The following is a 16,877-nucleotide window of genomic DNA, read 5'->3' as shown; positions in this document are numbered from 1 at the left end:
GTTGAAAATTCTTTTTTAATAGTAATAAGTTGTTGCGAAAAAGGATAATTAATGCTTGCTTTGGTAAGATGTTGAATTGTCTGACCATTTTATTTAAAAGTTTAATTTGTTAGAAAAATAAATTTCTATTTACTTAATTAACATTGAAAAATGAAAAAGAAAAGTTTTGTTGTGGGATGCACGACTCAAGTGCAAACATTCCCTTCCGTCTATGCGTGCGCGAGCTGTATGTATTTCATATTTTCCAAGAGGTGTTTTCTTTATTATTGTCAAAAACTAGATCTACATCAGGCTACTGGTCGAGATATTTATGAATTGTGGCACTGTCAATTTAACTCTCTTCTTTTAGTAGAAAATACTAGTGCGCTGTAGTGGATTAGTTTGAAGCTTTGGGGTCATTTGGTTATTCGGCGGGATAGACAAGAATATCCCATGGGATTAGCTACTAATACTATTTTGAATAAAATTCATTCCACTACTAACTAATAACCCATAATAAAACATGGGATAAATATAATCTCATATTTTATCTCGAGATTAATATCTTTAGTCAGAGTTAGTATCCTTATCTAATGATAATATCGCACGCAAGATGCCAAGAGTTTAAAATATTTAAGTTGTCGAATTGAATTCATCTGTCTTTTCTTTTGAGAAAGTGATGCATGCTTGAGAACTAACTGGACCAGCTAGGTGCAACACATTTGGCAATAGTTTCAATAATTCAATATCTAAATACTTACGTGTGTGTTATTGATCAATTATATATAGCTCATAATTGATATTATAATTAGTAAAAGCAACGTAACATTTGTGAAAAATCGCCATCTTTGTGCCTGAGAGGCAAGACAAATGAATGAAGTGATAGAATACAAATAAGAATTGAAGGGGAACAAATAGGTTAGATCTTGGGAGGACAAGGAAGCAATGGTTCCCACTATTGTTTGTTCTTAATGGACCCCTTATATGGAAAATGCACGGCCAAGAGATCGCGAAGGTTTTATCCTATTCTTTCAAATCCTTTGATTTGCGAAGGGTTTTTGGGTGCGTTTGGTATAATGGAAAATGTTTTTTGTGGAAAATATTTTCTTGGAAAACAAATAGTATTCTTATTCATTTTTCGGTGTTTGGTATGCAAATTAAGGAAAATAACTTCTCAAGAGTATTCATAAATAATTTAGATACAATAAACATGAAGCCATAAACTTTCGAACAAACAACCTTCCGAACCCACAAATTTCACAAACTTCCGAACCGCTAAACTTGCGAAACCGCAAACTTTTGAACCCGTAAACTTTATAATTTCTAAACCCCTAAACTTTCAAATACATAAACCTCCGAACTCATAACTTTGGAACTTGTAAAATTTCGAACCTTTAAACCGAAAGATGAAAAAACTAAAACTGAAAATATATAAAAAACATTTTTTTTTCAAGGGTTGGAGGGGGGGGCGGGGTCTGGGGCAGGGGCGGGGGTTGGTGGCGACGTTAAAAAACCAGGAAATTTGAAAATTATGAAAAAAAGTTTTTTTTTCGTTTTGTAGCGGGTAGGGGTGGGGTTGGGGGGGGGTAATGGGGGTAGGTTTGGCGGGGTGGGTGTGGTGGTGACGAAAAAACGAAAAACAAAATTTGAAATTACAATAAAAAAAGGTAAAAAAAAATAATTCTTTTTTGCAGGGGGGAGGGTAGCAGGTGGGTGGTGACGGAAAAAAACTAAAATTTGAAAAAAAAAGCCTTTTCGGAGAGAGGGTGGTGGGGTGGGGTTGGGTGGAGTAGGGTGGGTGAGTGTGGGGGTGTGGGGTGGGTTGGTGAGTGTGGAGAATAAGGTGGGAAGGTTGAGAAGTAGTTTTGAAAAATATTTTCCCTTCTCTTGATAAAGAAAATATTTTCCTCCAATTGAAAGAAAATAAGTTCATAAGGAAAATGATTTCCAAAACATTTAGCCAACCTAACACGGGAAAATAAAAAATATTTTCCGAAAAGTGTTTTCCTTCCCACCAAACACACCCAAAGTTTTGTCTCCTTTGGGTTGTAGATCTCGACTACAGCTTTGTGACATTTCATGTATGCGTTGTCGAATATTACATATCTTCCACGTTTGCCCTACAAATCTAGCTAACGTAACCCGCGATTCTCTTTTTTTCTATCAGAATGTATCTATGTAAGTTAGAGATTTGCTGCTTTATTTTGGCTAAATGATATTCATGTAGGTAGGACAAGTAATATAATTAGCTTACGTAGTGTTCCTTATATATGGTTATTTATGAAGTATAATGACTGATCTAGCTGATTGCATATGAACTCATCTATACAGCGTACGTTGAAACTTGAAACATAATGGAGTACAATTAACATCATTTAGTATTCTAAGCTTTAAATTGAGCAATTTATATAATAAAACGTGGTATCCTAGCAGGCAGTAGAGATCTTTGGTTCAAATATGACCATCTGTAACGACCCAACCAGTCGTTTTGAGCATTTGCACTTTGCTCGGTTCTTTGAGGGTATGAGTAGCTCCGTATGATGTATTATGACTTATGTGAATCGTCAGTTTTGATTTTCAGGTTATTCGGAAGTGATTTAGAAGAACGATTCTCAGCCAGAAGCTTTTAATTTGAAAGGTTTGACCAAGTTTGACTTTTTAGTATTTGACCTTGGAGTGGATTTCTGATTATTCCGTTAGCTCCATTGGGTGATATTGGACTTAGGAGCGCGTCCAAATTATGATTTGGAGGTCCGTAGTAGAATTTGGCTTGAAATGGCGAAAATTAAAATTTTGGAAAGTTTGACAGGGAGTGGACTTTTTGATATCGGGGCCAGATTCCGATTCCGGAAGTTGCAGCAGGTCCGTAATGTCAAATGTGACTTGTGTGCAAAATTTGAGATCAATCGGACGTGATTTGATAGGTTTCGTCATCGGTTGTGAAAGTTTGAAATTTCAAAGTTCATTGAATTCGAATTGAGGTATGATTCGTCGTTTCGATGTTGTTATGTGTGTTTGAAGGCCTCGAGTAGGTCCGTGTTATGTTATGGACTTGTTGGTATGTTTGGACGGGGTCCCGAGGGGCTCGGGTGAGTTTCGGACGGGTTTCAGACTATCTTCCTTCATTTTCACAACTGTGTTCTGCTGATATCTGGTGTCGCATTTCTTCATCGCGATCGCGGACTTAGTGGTGCGATCGCGTAAGGGAAAAGTGGAGCAGGCCAATTCTTCTTCTTCGCGTCCGCAAGTGATGGTCCGCGTTCGCATATGTGGTGACAGTTAAGCATCGCGTTCGCGATGTTGAGAACGCGTTCGCATTGTGTTTGGGTCTGAGCTGAGGCAGTGTTGGTTATCTCTTCGCGTTCGGGAGGTTCGTTCCGTGAACGCGTAGTTCTGTTCAGCTGTGTATACCGCGATCGCGTAGAGCATTTTTTAGGAGCATTGCTTTTCTTCTTCGCGATCGCGATGGTAGTTCCGCGATCGCGATGCATTAAGTTGCCTAGTGGTTATAAAGTACTCTATTTCGAGGGTTTCGGCCATTTTTGTATTTTTGGAGCTACGGAGCTCGGATTAAGGCGATTCTTGAAGCAATTTTTATCATATGAATTAGGGTAAGTGTTCTCTACTCGGTCTTGGTTATATTCATGAATATATCTTCGATTTTAGATTTTGGTTGATGAATTTTTAAAGAGGAAATTGGGGGTTTTGGCCTAAAGTTTCATAATATGAATTTTTGATTTTTGAAATTCGATTTGGAGTCGGAATTGAGTGAAACTAGTATGGTTGGACTCGTAATTGAATGGGTTGTCGAATTTTGTGAGTTCTATAGGGTTCCGAGGCGCGAGCCCGGTTGTGATTTTTGGCCGGTTTTGGGTTTTGATTAAGGATTCGATCTTTATCATTTGGAATCGTTTCCTTGGGATTTATTTGATATATTTGAGTTGCTTTTGGCTAGTTTTGAGCCGGTCGGAGGTCGCTATGTGCATGATGGCATTTTTGAAGCTTCGCTTGGCTTGCTCGGTATTGGAATTGGCTTGTTTGAGGTAAGTAACTCTTCTAAACTTAGTGTTGAGTGTATGAAACACCGAATTATGTGCTATGTGATTGGTGTTGAGGTGACACACATGCTAGGTGACGGGCGTGGGGGCGTGCACCGTATGAATTGTGACTCCGCTATTTCTGTGGTACTATGTAGTTACCTGATCTTACCTGTAATCATAAAATTTCTACGTACTTGAACTATTGAGCCGTGATCCATGTTAGACACCATGTCTAGGTTTCATGCTCCACTGGGGTCATTCTGCTATTGAGTTGTTTGCTTTCATTGCTTTATATACTCAATCATACACATTCATATGCATATCATATCTCAGTCTCTGTTGTTATTTATTGGTACATCATATCATCATTTTCGGGCTAGTTTCATGTCATTGTGAGCCCAAGAGAGAGAGAGACTGGAGATATTGACAACTGAGTGAGGCCGAGGGCCCAATTGTGAGGATATTGATAATATAGCACGTGAGTTGTCCGTGCGGATTCTGATATTGATACTATAGCACGTGAGCTGTCCGTGCGGATTCTGATATTGATACTATAGCACGTGAGTTATCCGTGCAGATTATAGAGCTTGGGATGTAGGAGCCCCTTCGTAGTCTGCACACTCCCAGTGAGCGCAGTCGACTATATATATATGGATCGGGCTGCACGCCGTAGGGGGTATTGTACAACGCTGAGTGTTTGAGTATGTTGAGCATTGAGCATAGTGAGAGAGAATGCGAGACAACAAGATCGAGTACTTTGAGAGTGTGAGTAGAGCTCATCATCGAGATGCATTGCATTTATCATGTGTACTTGAGATACATGCATTTCCTTCTGCTACCCAATTTTTGGGACATTTATGATTTTACCTGTATCTTGACATGTAGGCATAGAGACGTATGTTCCTCATGCTATTTGAAAAAGAAACATCTTACTTATTGTTGAAAGGATTTTTGGGAGATAGCTTCCAAACTTACTCGTATTTTGGCATTTTCGGTAAAAGATTTGGGTTTTCACTGAGATACTTGAAAAGCATGCCTATTTTCCGAAACAGTGAACGAGCTGAGCATTTTATTTTCGAGATGAGCTCTCGGTATGCGCACATGAGCGCTTGGTATCAGCTGTGCATCGACGACTTATAATTCCAGGGATAAGGTGCCAGATATGATTTCGTTATGCTGATGATGGGCCAGTCTGGAGGACTTGAGGTCGGGTTTTGACTGTAGCTTGAGCACAGAGATGTTGATTGTGTGAGCACGTGCTTTTGGACTTATATGTCCGATAGCGTCCCTATGAGTGGAATTTGTGATTAGATGAGTGGTCAGATGGCTATATAATGAGTATTATGTGACTGCGAGATGTGTTCATATGGGTTGAATGTGACAAGAAGGGTTTTCTTGAGGTGTAGAAAGGACTATCAGGTGCTTGATCTCTGTCTTGATGTGACGTATAGTCTTGAGTTATGAGTGTATTGAAGGATCCTTCATGTTGTTTAATTGTGGAACGAATTAGATTCTCATGTCTTGTTGATGAGTTCAGAATTAGGAAGATTAATAAGTTTCTCCCATAACCTGCCGACGCAACCCTGCAACATTAGGGACACATAATCGTCCTCGATATCTGAGGACCCCATCTTCTGTGATCTCTAACGGTGTCTTCTCCTTCTGAGGGATGGTATCCCTATAATGAACTAATACAGGATCCTCGTACTGGCATTCCTTTACTTCAGTTACTAAAGATGATGTTGCCGTATCCTGAATAGTAATTCCAATATCCCCTGAGTCCAGTAACCGAACTCCAAGACTAGCTAGATGATGAATCTCATGGGCTATTACCCTCTTTTCTGGCAGTAAACAGGCTACCCATAGATCTACGGCTGAGGGCGCCGGCTACCACGTTCGTCTTTCCAGAATGGTATAAAATATCAACGTCATAATCTTTATGTAGCTCCAACCATCTCCTTTGACGTAAATTCAATTCCTTTTGCTTGAAAATATACTTGAGGCTCTTATGATCCGTATAGATATCAACATGAATTTCATACAAGTAGTGCCTCCACATCTTTAATGCATGAATTACTGCGGCTAACTCTAAATCGTGGATCGGGTAATTCTTCTCGTGCTTTCTTAGTTGTCTAGAAGTACAAGCTACAACCTTACCATGCTGCATCAGTACACAACCCAATCCAATGCCCGAAGTGTCACAATACATAACATAACCTTCCTTTTGGAAGCGTTAGAATCGGTGCTGAAATTAGTCTGTCCTCGATGCGTGGAAACTCCATTCGCAAGCATCAGTTCATTAAAACTTAGCTCCCTTCTAAGTCAACTTACATGGGTATGCTAATCTTTTACAATTCATGAAATTCCTCCTTTCGAAGGCCCAAACGTCATCCTTTATCTATCACAATTACGCCCTTATTCTATTACCAGGGCAACATTCCATCTCTTTTAAATGCTACTGGTCTTAGACTCTTTTGAGTTCATTCAGGCTATACTGAGCTTTCTTTAACATAGAGAAACCATCAACTCTCTTATTTTCATGGGCTTAATCCCAAGGACTTATCCATTCTCGTCACCTTCTCACTCACCCTTTCTTCTCCTTACTCCTGTCTTCCTAAAACCTTGTCGCTTTACCATACTTTAGCTTTCCACCTACACATGTCTATTTATACTTATTTGCAACATTTCTTCAACTTGCTTGCACCATAGATTTCCTTATGTTATTCTGGAACATCAAGCAAGACATCATATACCACTTTTGTCAAAGGTGTTCAAAGAGAAGAAAATCCCTTTACAAGTCTCGTGTAATAATCTGCCAAACCGAGAAAGCTACGAACCTCGTTGGTGTCGTGGGTCTAGGTCAAGTCTTTACTGCCTCAATCTTTTGTGTATTAACCCGAATACCTTCACCTGAAATAATATGCCCAAGGGAAGCTACAGAATTCACATTTAGAGATTTTTGCATACCACTTTCCTTTTTGTAGAACTTTGAGCACAGTATGCAAATGATCTGTGTGCTCAGTCTCTGAACGAGAATACACCAATATATCATCAAATAATACAATCACGAATAAATCTAGAAAGGGTCTGAACACTCGGTTCATCAAGTCCATGAATACTGCTGGGGCACTAGTCAAACCGAATGTCATAACATGAAACTCAAAGTGCCCATATCTGGTCCTGAATGCTATCTTCGGGATATCTTTCTCCTTAACCCTTACCTGATGGTACCTGGACCCCACGTCTATCTTCGAGAAATACTTGGCACCTTGCAACTGATCAAATAAATCATCAATCCTCGGGAGTGAGTACTTATTCTTGATTGTCACCTTGTTCAACTGTCTATAATCAATACACATCCGCAAGGAACCATCTTTCTTCCTCACAAATAACACAGGTGTTCCCCACGATTATGTACTAGGTCTTATAAAGCCTTTTTCAAGCAAGTCCTTTAGCTTTTCCTTCAACTCTTTCAGCTCTGCGGGGGCCATTTTATAAAGGGGAATAGATATTGGATGAGTATCTGGTAGTAGGTCAATAGCAAACTCAATTTCTCGCTCTGGCGGAAGACCCGGAAGCTTATCGAAAGAAAAAAAAACATCGGGAAACTCATTAACCATAGGGATAGATTGAACGGTTGGTGACTTTACTTTCACAGTCTTTACCCAAACTAAGTGATAATCATAACCTTCTTCATTTTCCTTGCCTTAAGACAGGAAATAAATCTACCTCTCGATGATGCCGTATTACCTTTCTACTCTGAAAACAGGCTCTCCTGGAAATTAGAATCGAACCACCTTTGATCTTCAATCAACGTTAGCATAACAAGAAGCCAACCAATCCATGTCCATTATAACATCAAATTCTACCCAACCAAGCGCCACGTACCTTATCCTTATTTGTTATCAAACTTATCATGGGCCATTATGGGCCACATCTATATATATACGTAACAATATTAGGACTTAACTCACAGAACTCATTAAAAAAAGGTTTATATAGATACATAAGGGCCGTAGACATGTTATACCCAAAAATATATACAGGATACTGTCTGCAAAACCTCTAAGAAAATATAACCATAATATATATAAGTCGGGGCAGGGCTCTCTACGTCCTTATAAAACAATCTAATACTCCTTCTAACACTTTCGTAGCCTTCTGACCCGTGCTAGCGGCTTGCGCATGTCGTCTAGTAGTAATAGGCATCACTAAAAACATGAATAAGGTAAAGATTAGGAGTGGATACTTATGACTCAGTTCTATCCCACAATCTAGATTAGAAAGAAAAGTAACCATCCTAAATATCCGGTAGCCTCCTGTTTATAAGTGTGGTGCACAACACACCCATAAACAAGACTCTACAAGACACGGTCTATAGACAACCCTAGGATAGAACTGCTCCGATACCACTTTTGTCACGACCCAAACCGATGGGCCGCGACGAGTGCGCGAGTCCTGCCTGTCGAACACCCTTAAGCATGCGACTAAGATATAAACATGAATAACATCTGCTGAATTACGAGAGTAACATGCGTGAGGAAAACCTGTACAAAAGATACATACACATATATGTGCGGAATACGTAGGACGAGCCGACAAGGCTGCTATAGACAACTATATATCCAAAATTGGAAGCCAACAAGGCCACATACTATCCAACTATACATAACTGTCTACAGACCTCTAACAGAATATACAACTATACAAGGGCGAGACTGGGCCCCGTCATACCCATATATATATATACAAACATATCGTACCAAAATCCAAAGCAGCTCCGGATCAAATGGAATGCCATCTGGTCATGGGTCAATGTACATGTATAAATATATAAAATGCATAAAAATATGTTAATAAGATCAATATACCTTTCGGATAAACTTTATCAACTATGTATTCTTCTGAGACTCATGAACAGAGGATGTAATAATAAGATACATGAGAATTCAAGAACATAGGCATCTCAAATACTTCTATGAATATATTCATTTATGGAAGTTGTGCATTTACTCATTTTGTTTGTACTGTATGGATCATGCCGAAAAGAAAGAAGGGGTAGCCTTAACATACCTGGAGTAGCAAAAAATTCGTGCGATATTCTTGAGAAGGATTACACCGTACTTCCTTAAAATTGCAAAATCTCACGTTGCTTAAGATACTATGAAATCTCTATTTGAATTTTTGAAGATCCCTACCCTTCTGCGTTGCTTCAGATAGCCTTCTACATTGCTATTCTTTTAAATGGTGAAGATGTGTATCTTTTAATTGCTAAAAGATATGTAGCTGCTTTGAATTACAAGGCTTATCTTTGAATTGTCCAAAGATATGTGTAGCCTTCTTTGATTTAAAAATTCCTTATGTTTGAATTGGTTGCCACCTATCCCTAATGACTAAGAGTCATGAATTGAAAGGAAATGGAAATATCTGAGTTTTCCTCCTTGGCAAAGGGATATTGTCCCATATTGGAGGAAGAAAAGACTTTTGATAGGTATATAAACAATCGCTCTTCTTCTAGCTCTTAAAGAGTTAAGAAGAAGGCAAGTCTCGCGCCGTCGTCGTCGTCGCTCGCTCGGCTCGGCTTCGGCTTCGGTCAAAGATCGATTGATTGATTAATCTTTTTGGACAAAATTTCTTTCAATTATTTAATTAATTAATAAAAATTCAATCCGCAATAACCCATGACCCGCGACCCGGTCTGGTCCGGTCCGTTTTCTTTCCCCGATTATTTTAAATCTGCTTTCTAATTTTCTCGCAATATTCCTACCTGTTCCAACACCTATGACTGTTCTGAAAGGTTGCAAACCTTTTGAGAAACAGTACCAAATGGGCTATAAATATGCCTTGAATCCCAGAATTTGTACTTACTAAATTTTCTGATTATCTTCTTCTTCTTCTGCACAATATTTTCCAGTGTGTTTTACGACCATTGAGTGGTTCGCTGTTCACCAGAGTTTTTGGTACTAATACGCTGGTGAGTTAAATCGTTCTATCCTGGGAGGATATATTCCAGCACCTCGGGTACTTGAGGGGAATGATTTCCTTAAGGACACACTGTGTATTCAATGGGCTCGATTTATTCCTATATTATTTTTCCAGAATTTATTTTGTCGTTCTGGTTCTACTAACTTTCTGTTTCTGTTTTTCCAGAAAGTTTAATTGTTTATTACAACAATACAGATTTACTAACACTTTCAACCTAAGGTTAGGTTTGTGACTTACTGATTACATGGGGTCGGTTGTACTCATACTACACTTCTGCACCTTGCGTGCAGATGTTGGCTGCTGATGTCGCTATGTTCGATGGGAGCTGGATTGAAGAGGTACCTGCATCCCGGTTGTGGTTGCCTCTTGTTCGTGGTAGCCTTAGATCTATAAAACTCTGTCATGTACTTTTCAAACAGATTATGTATCTATTTCATTTCAGCTTTGTAAACTCTATTCTTAGAAGCTCATGATTTGTACTACCAGTCCTTGGAAAATGTATAAGTTTCAGATAATTTCTTCCATTTAATTGTTTTATTAATTTCATTGGAATTGGATAATTGTTAATTGACTTACCTAACAGGTTGGGTTAGGTGCCATCACGACTAGTCGGATTTTGGGTCCTGACATTGTCCAAAAAAGCTAGACAGTTCACATTTTGAAAAATACGTTCATGAAAAAAAAGTAGAATTATATATTGATTAATTTGGTTGCAGTTACATGAGGGTCGATATAGTCCATGCAAAGCTAAGAAAAAGGTGTCCAATATTAAATTATGCCTTCCTTTAGTCGCTCACAGAAAGAACGGTAACAGTGTTCCTTTAGAGTTGTAAAAATCAACTTTCAGGTTTGTGAAGAAAGGAGCTAGTTATGTCCATTTACTGAGCAACCAATTAATAGTTGACTTTTATTTACGTGCTTACCGACCAAATCATTGTGGTACCCAAAATTATTAACTTTACTACTTGGTATGATCTAAGCCGATTAGAAGTGTGAATCAATGATATTTTTAAGTATTTAACTTTTGGTCAAACAACTAATTTTAAGGTCATGTTCTTCACCAAAATCGACTCATCACTGCATATATCTTAAGCATTTGAAATATCAAAATACTTGTCCTTTGAAACGACAAGAAGTAAAGAACATCACAGAGCATCTTGCACATATTAAGTGGAAGGCAAAACAAACTAGCAGTAAATATTTGGTATTCGCCATTTTGAAAATAGTTCCATCAGTATTAGAATACTCCATTCGGTTCATAATAAGTGTCCAATTTACTTTTAGCACGCCCATTAAGAAAATACTAAATTCCATATAAAAATACCTCCTATGACTAAACTACCCCTAATTAAACATTTAATGTGAGGAGTAAGAAAACTTTTTAGGGATATGTACATAGGGGTTATTTTGTAAAAACAAATTGAATTCTTTCTTGATTACATAACTGGACACTTATTTTAAACCAAAATGAAAAAGTAAATTGGACACTTATTATGAAACGGAGGAAGTATTAATTACGAGTACTTTTAGCCCAAGTGGACAGTGAGACCACTGCCACACTGCGATTCGAAATCGTATACTATGATTAAAATTGTAACTTCTTGGTATGGACTATTCCCTTAGGATAATCCAACAATATTATTCTTCAAACTACACGTTATTCTTTTCTTACCGTTTGGTTTCTACACCTTTGCTAAAGCAAAAGAGGTTGATGGAAATCTTCCAAGGAGACTCTTTCTTTTCCAAAAGCTGCTCTCTTTTTTTCTTTATTTTTTTGAGTACTGTGATGGATCAGCAAGAAAGGGAAAAATGTAATTGCATCCCTAGTGTACCCACAAGTTCTAGTTTAGCAAAACTTTACTTTGATGGAATGAAAACTTTGCTTTATTCCAATCCGATCAAAAAGCAAGGTATCCCTGTGACTCATTAATGAAATGAAAGGGAATTAATGCCATTTGTTAACTTTAATCTTCTATTCTCATACAACTTTTATGTGCTTCCCTTACCTTTTTTATTCACTTATAGGTTTGTACCTATCTTTTCTTAGATAGACCTTTCAATAGATAGATTAGAACAAAAGGCAATCACCACACGATCGTAGAAAAGTATTCATTTACTTTTACGTTATATGTTCCATTCTTTTATTTCATAGTGGAAAAGCAAAAAAATTATGCCTAATTAGCTTAACTCCATCACAAGTTATTAATTTTGGGCCATTGACATTGCCCAGACATATCAAAACTGGGTTCCACCTAGAACGCTCTATGATATATTTCAATTCTCTTGATTTTGACAGCCATTACGCAACTAGGCTAGGAAATCTTCTCGGTAACTTTTTTTTTTTATACGTTAGTATTCGGATTAGTTTGGGCGCTTTTTCTACTAATTCGCATAATAACAGCTGCCTCTTATCAACACTAATGCTGGATAATTCTACCTACCAAGACTTTGTCTCAGCTGGGATTTAAACGATACAGTTTCCAATAAAATTATCGCCACTTTATTGACCGTTATGCCCAGAGGCTGACCTACGTTGAGGCTTGAGGGGTCACGGGACCCCGTTAGCCTCGGCAAAAACTATATATATATCTCTGCATACAGCTGTGACCCCTTAAACATTTTTCGTGTGCCCCTAGTCTCAAAGAGGCGAACTAGAGGAGCGATTTTGTGGGGCGCTTAAGTTTCTACCTTTGCTGGATGTCGTGGGTTCAAAACCAATTATCTCTTTCTCTTCTCTTTTAGTTTACTTCTTTTAATCAACTAATCCGTACACATAATAGTCAACTTAACTTTTTTTCTTTTTCAAATCCCTCTCTTAAAATTAAAAGTCAAGTTGCAATTTATCGCGCTTCAGAAGTAGAAAAATACAAATCCTATTGCCACAAGCAACTTTCTTCAAAAATCACTTTGACAAAGTAGCGGATATCCGTCAACTCTGTCTCGGCAATGACAACTAATTATTAAGAGTTTGAGACTTTTATTCAGTTCTTTTAACTATTAGCACACCCTTGATCATAGACCCCTTTTTAACTGAGAAAAAGCTAGAAATTTAAAGTTTTAAACAATCTTAAATCAATTGCCTTCCTTTTCCGTAACACCTATTTTGCGAATAAATCTCTCTCTTTGTTCGATGATTTCTATTTCTTTAGAACTTTTGTTTATTTATACTTGGAGAATTGAGTTTTCAAAGAGTTGCCCGCCAAATTTTATCGTTAGTAATTAGCATACAACGGTTCTTCCGTCGTGCTCGAATCCTGGGTCCGCCTCTGGATATGCCACATCCTTAATAGAGAAAATATTTTATGTAATCATTGTTGACTATTATTTGCAATATATTCATGAACTTTGTGTCCTAACTTCTGTACTTGATAAAGCATCATATAGTTGTGTTGCTTTATGATACCCTATTAATCTAGGTCGATTTTCTATCTAATATGTTCCCATTAAATAATAAATATTCCAAAGCAAAAATTACTTACATGAGGATCCTTAGATTCATGCATTTGATATTCATATATAAGGCTGTGATTTTCTAATAAAGAATGAGGTAATGTGGCGCAATCCATATTTTCCGAAACCAACAATTGTTAATTAGACTTGAATGACCCGTATCTATTCGACTATCGCTAAAACTGCCCACGTATCATCAATGAAGAATAAATTAGGTCCAGTGAATTCCAAAATTAACCTAATCAGTACTTAATTCCCCTCGATGACACCCCCCCCCCCCCCACACACACCACACACACACACCGCTCCCGAGAGAAAAAAGAAAAACCGCTTGCTATGATGTCCATGCAAGTATGGTATCTTACTTTATCGTTACATCGGCGTGTATTATATATATTGTAAGTTCCATATTTTTGACAGGGTTAAAACTTAATATAGACCAGGGTACTAATCCAGATACTATTACCAGTTAGCTGTGGACTCTCCAGTACAGATCACAGTGAACAATTAGCTGGAATTAGCTTAAAGATCAAATTGCGAAGGGGAGTCCTGGTGTAACTGGTTGCTGCCATGTGACCAGGAGGTTACGGGTTCGAGTTGTGGAAATAGCCTCTTGCAAAAATGCAGGGTAAGACTGCGTACAATAGACCCTTGTGGTCCGATCCTTTCCCGGATCCGGCACAGAGTGAGAGCTTAGTACACCAGGCTGCCCTTTTTTTAAGCTTAAATATCAAATTGTATACAAATCCATCTTAATGAATTAAGTTCATTTGTCTTTTCCAATGAGAAAGTGATCATGCATCCTTGGCGACTAAATTGACCAGGGTGAAACATATTTCACAATAATTCAATCACTAAATGAGAAGTTCTCTAGAACTTTACGTATCTTACTTGTGTGCATGTTGATAAACAGGAGCACCCAAATAATTACTACTCCATTTAATAAGAAAAGCAACGTAACGTTCTGAGAAATCGCCATCTTATTGGGGGCAAGGTGTCAGCAAAAGACTTCCCTAAAGGCAAGGCAAATGAAGGAATTTGATAGAATGACTAATCAGTTAGGGGAACAGTAGGTTTAGATCTGGGGAGGACAAGGAAGCAATGGCTCCCCACTATGGTTCCACAAACTCCAAAAATCAAATATGATATTCTTGCTTCATTCTTAATGGACCCAAGGCGGATGTATCATATATGGTATGTCTTCGGCAGAATTCATTAGTTTTGACTCGAACCCTTTGATGTATTGAAAAATCTACTAAACTTGTATATATATATAATAAATTGCAAACCCAATAACATTAGTAAATAATGACTTCGGTGGCAAGGGAAAAGATACCAGATATCACAAATTTTTAAATCTTAGATCCACCTCGGTGGAACCCTTATGAAAAATGCATGGCCACGAGGTCACTAGAGTTTCATCCGTTTCTTTCTACTAATAAAGGACTTTTGTTTTGTCCTCTTTTGTGGATTTTGACTACAGCTTCGACATTTCATGGACTTCCATAGTTTAGGCCATAACTGCTGTTGAATATTATCTGCTCTCTTCATATATGACCTACAAATCGAGCTCACCCACTACTAGAAATTCGAGTAATACCGTCCAAAAAAACCAACCAAAGTTGGTCGGTAATGGCCAATAACCGTTCAAAACGCGATCATTTACGTGTGGACGGTATTTTAAAGGTCGGAAGGGCATACCGATCAAAGTTGGTTGGTAATTACCGACCAACTTTGGTCGGTCAATTGAACTAAAAAAAAAATTGCCGAAAAAACCGACCAACTTTGGTCGGTCAATTGAATTAAAAAAAAAATTGCCGAAAAAACCGACCAACGTTGGTCGGTATTTTAATTATGTAATTAAAAAAATGCACCATCTTTGGAATCGAACCAGAGTCTGTACTATGGCAGGATACTATTCTACCACTAGACCATTGGTGCATTTTGTTTTAAGACTGTCTTTTATTTCATTTATACTCTTTAATTGTATTTTCGCACGAAAATAACCGACCAAAGTTGGCCGGTTTTTTAAAATGACCGGCCGAATTAACTGACCAATTTCGGTCGGTTTTTTTAATATTAATTTTAATTTATTTTAAATAAAAAACCAACCAAAGTTGGTCGGTTTCTTGAAAAATAAATTTCGCGGGACTCAAAAATAGTTTCCCGCATTTTTGTGCCAAAGAAAACCGACCAAAGGTGGTCGGTTTCGTAAAAAAAAAATTGAAAAACCGACCAACTTTGGTCGGGTTTTTGACCGACCAAAATTGTTCAGTCGACCGTGGTCTGTTTTTGCATAATTTCTAGTAGTGACTCCCTCCTCTCTTTTTATATATGTATATGTGTTAGGTGATTGTATAGGGTAAAATTGGTTTATATTAAATGATCGAATGGTAGCGCGACACGTGGAATCGAAGATAGGCAGAAGATAAATCGAGTAACAACCAGTACCGGGAACAACAACTGCCATTGCTATCAGATGGACCCCGAAGGGAGCACAATCAACGTGAATGTTTGCCATCGGATAGTATTTAATGAAAATATTTCCTGGTATTAAATGGGCAGCCGTTGCAGAGAATATTTTCATTCATAGCCTGTCGTTACATATTCATCAATGGCCCCTTTATTGTCATTTAAGAGGGGCTTGATCATAGGATCTTGTTTTCCTAGATGTAGCTATAAATAGTAGACTCAACAGCCATTGTAAGACAGAAAGTCTTGACAAAACTTATGCTACATTCCATCCTCAAGCTAAATAAAATAATTTTACTTGTTGTTTTACATTGTTCTCATTCTTGTCCTTGGAGACATTGCTCTCGAAGCCAGGCTTGTAATTTCCTTTGATTTTATTCGCTAAGTCATATTTTTTTTTTAATTCTAGTTTATTTATCTATTTTGGATCAAGTCAGTCTTGTCTATACACTACATACAAATTTAACTACACCGTTTTACGGGTAAAGAGTTTGATGCCCATTGTGGGGCTTAGACAGTTGCGTAATTGAGTTGATCCTTGCGTTTATTACTAACTCATTTGATTTTTTGTTACTTAGCAAGAAATTGAAAATGGCAGCTAACAATGTCAACATCACACACAACGTTGTGGCACATGAAAATCTGCCTCAACACGATGATTCAATCAGTGACACCCGCAACGAGGGGGATGAGGCGACTCCGATCCATGGAGGAAAATACCCTTGACATGTTCGAGAGCCAACTCCGGATAATGCGGAAGATGAACACTTTGCGGAAACTGTAAGGATCCTAAGAGAGCAACAGAAAGCCATCATGGGCCACCTCTCAAGGCATGATCAAGTCATGGCAGAATAGAAACAAGCATTGTCCGACGCATCTAACAACACAAATGGAAGAGGCCAGGTTCCTTCGAATTACCTCGCAAATCAAACGGCTCAAAGAGTTGATAAT

The sequence above is a fragment of the Nicotiana attenuata genome, chromosome 12 (assembly GCF_001879085.1).
Source record: "Nicotiana attenuata strain UT chromosome 12, NIATTr2, whole genome shotgun sequence".
Classification (NCBI taxonomy): domain Eukaryota; kingdom Viridiplantae; phylum Streptophyta; class Magnoliopsida; order Solanales; family Solanaceae; genus Nicotiana; species Nicotiana attenuata.
Note: the sequence above shows the minus strand (reverse complement) of the source record.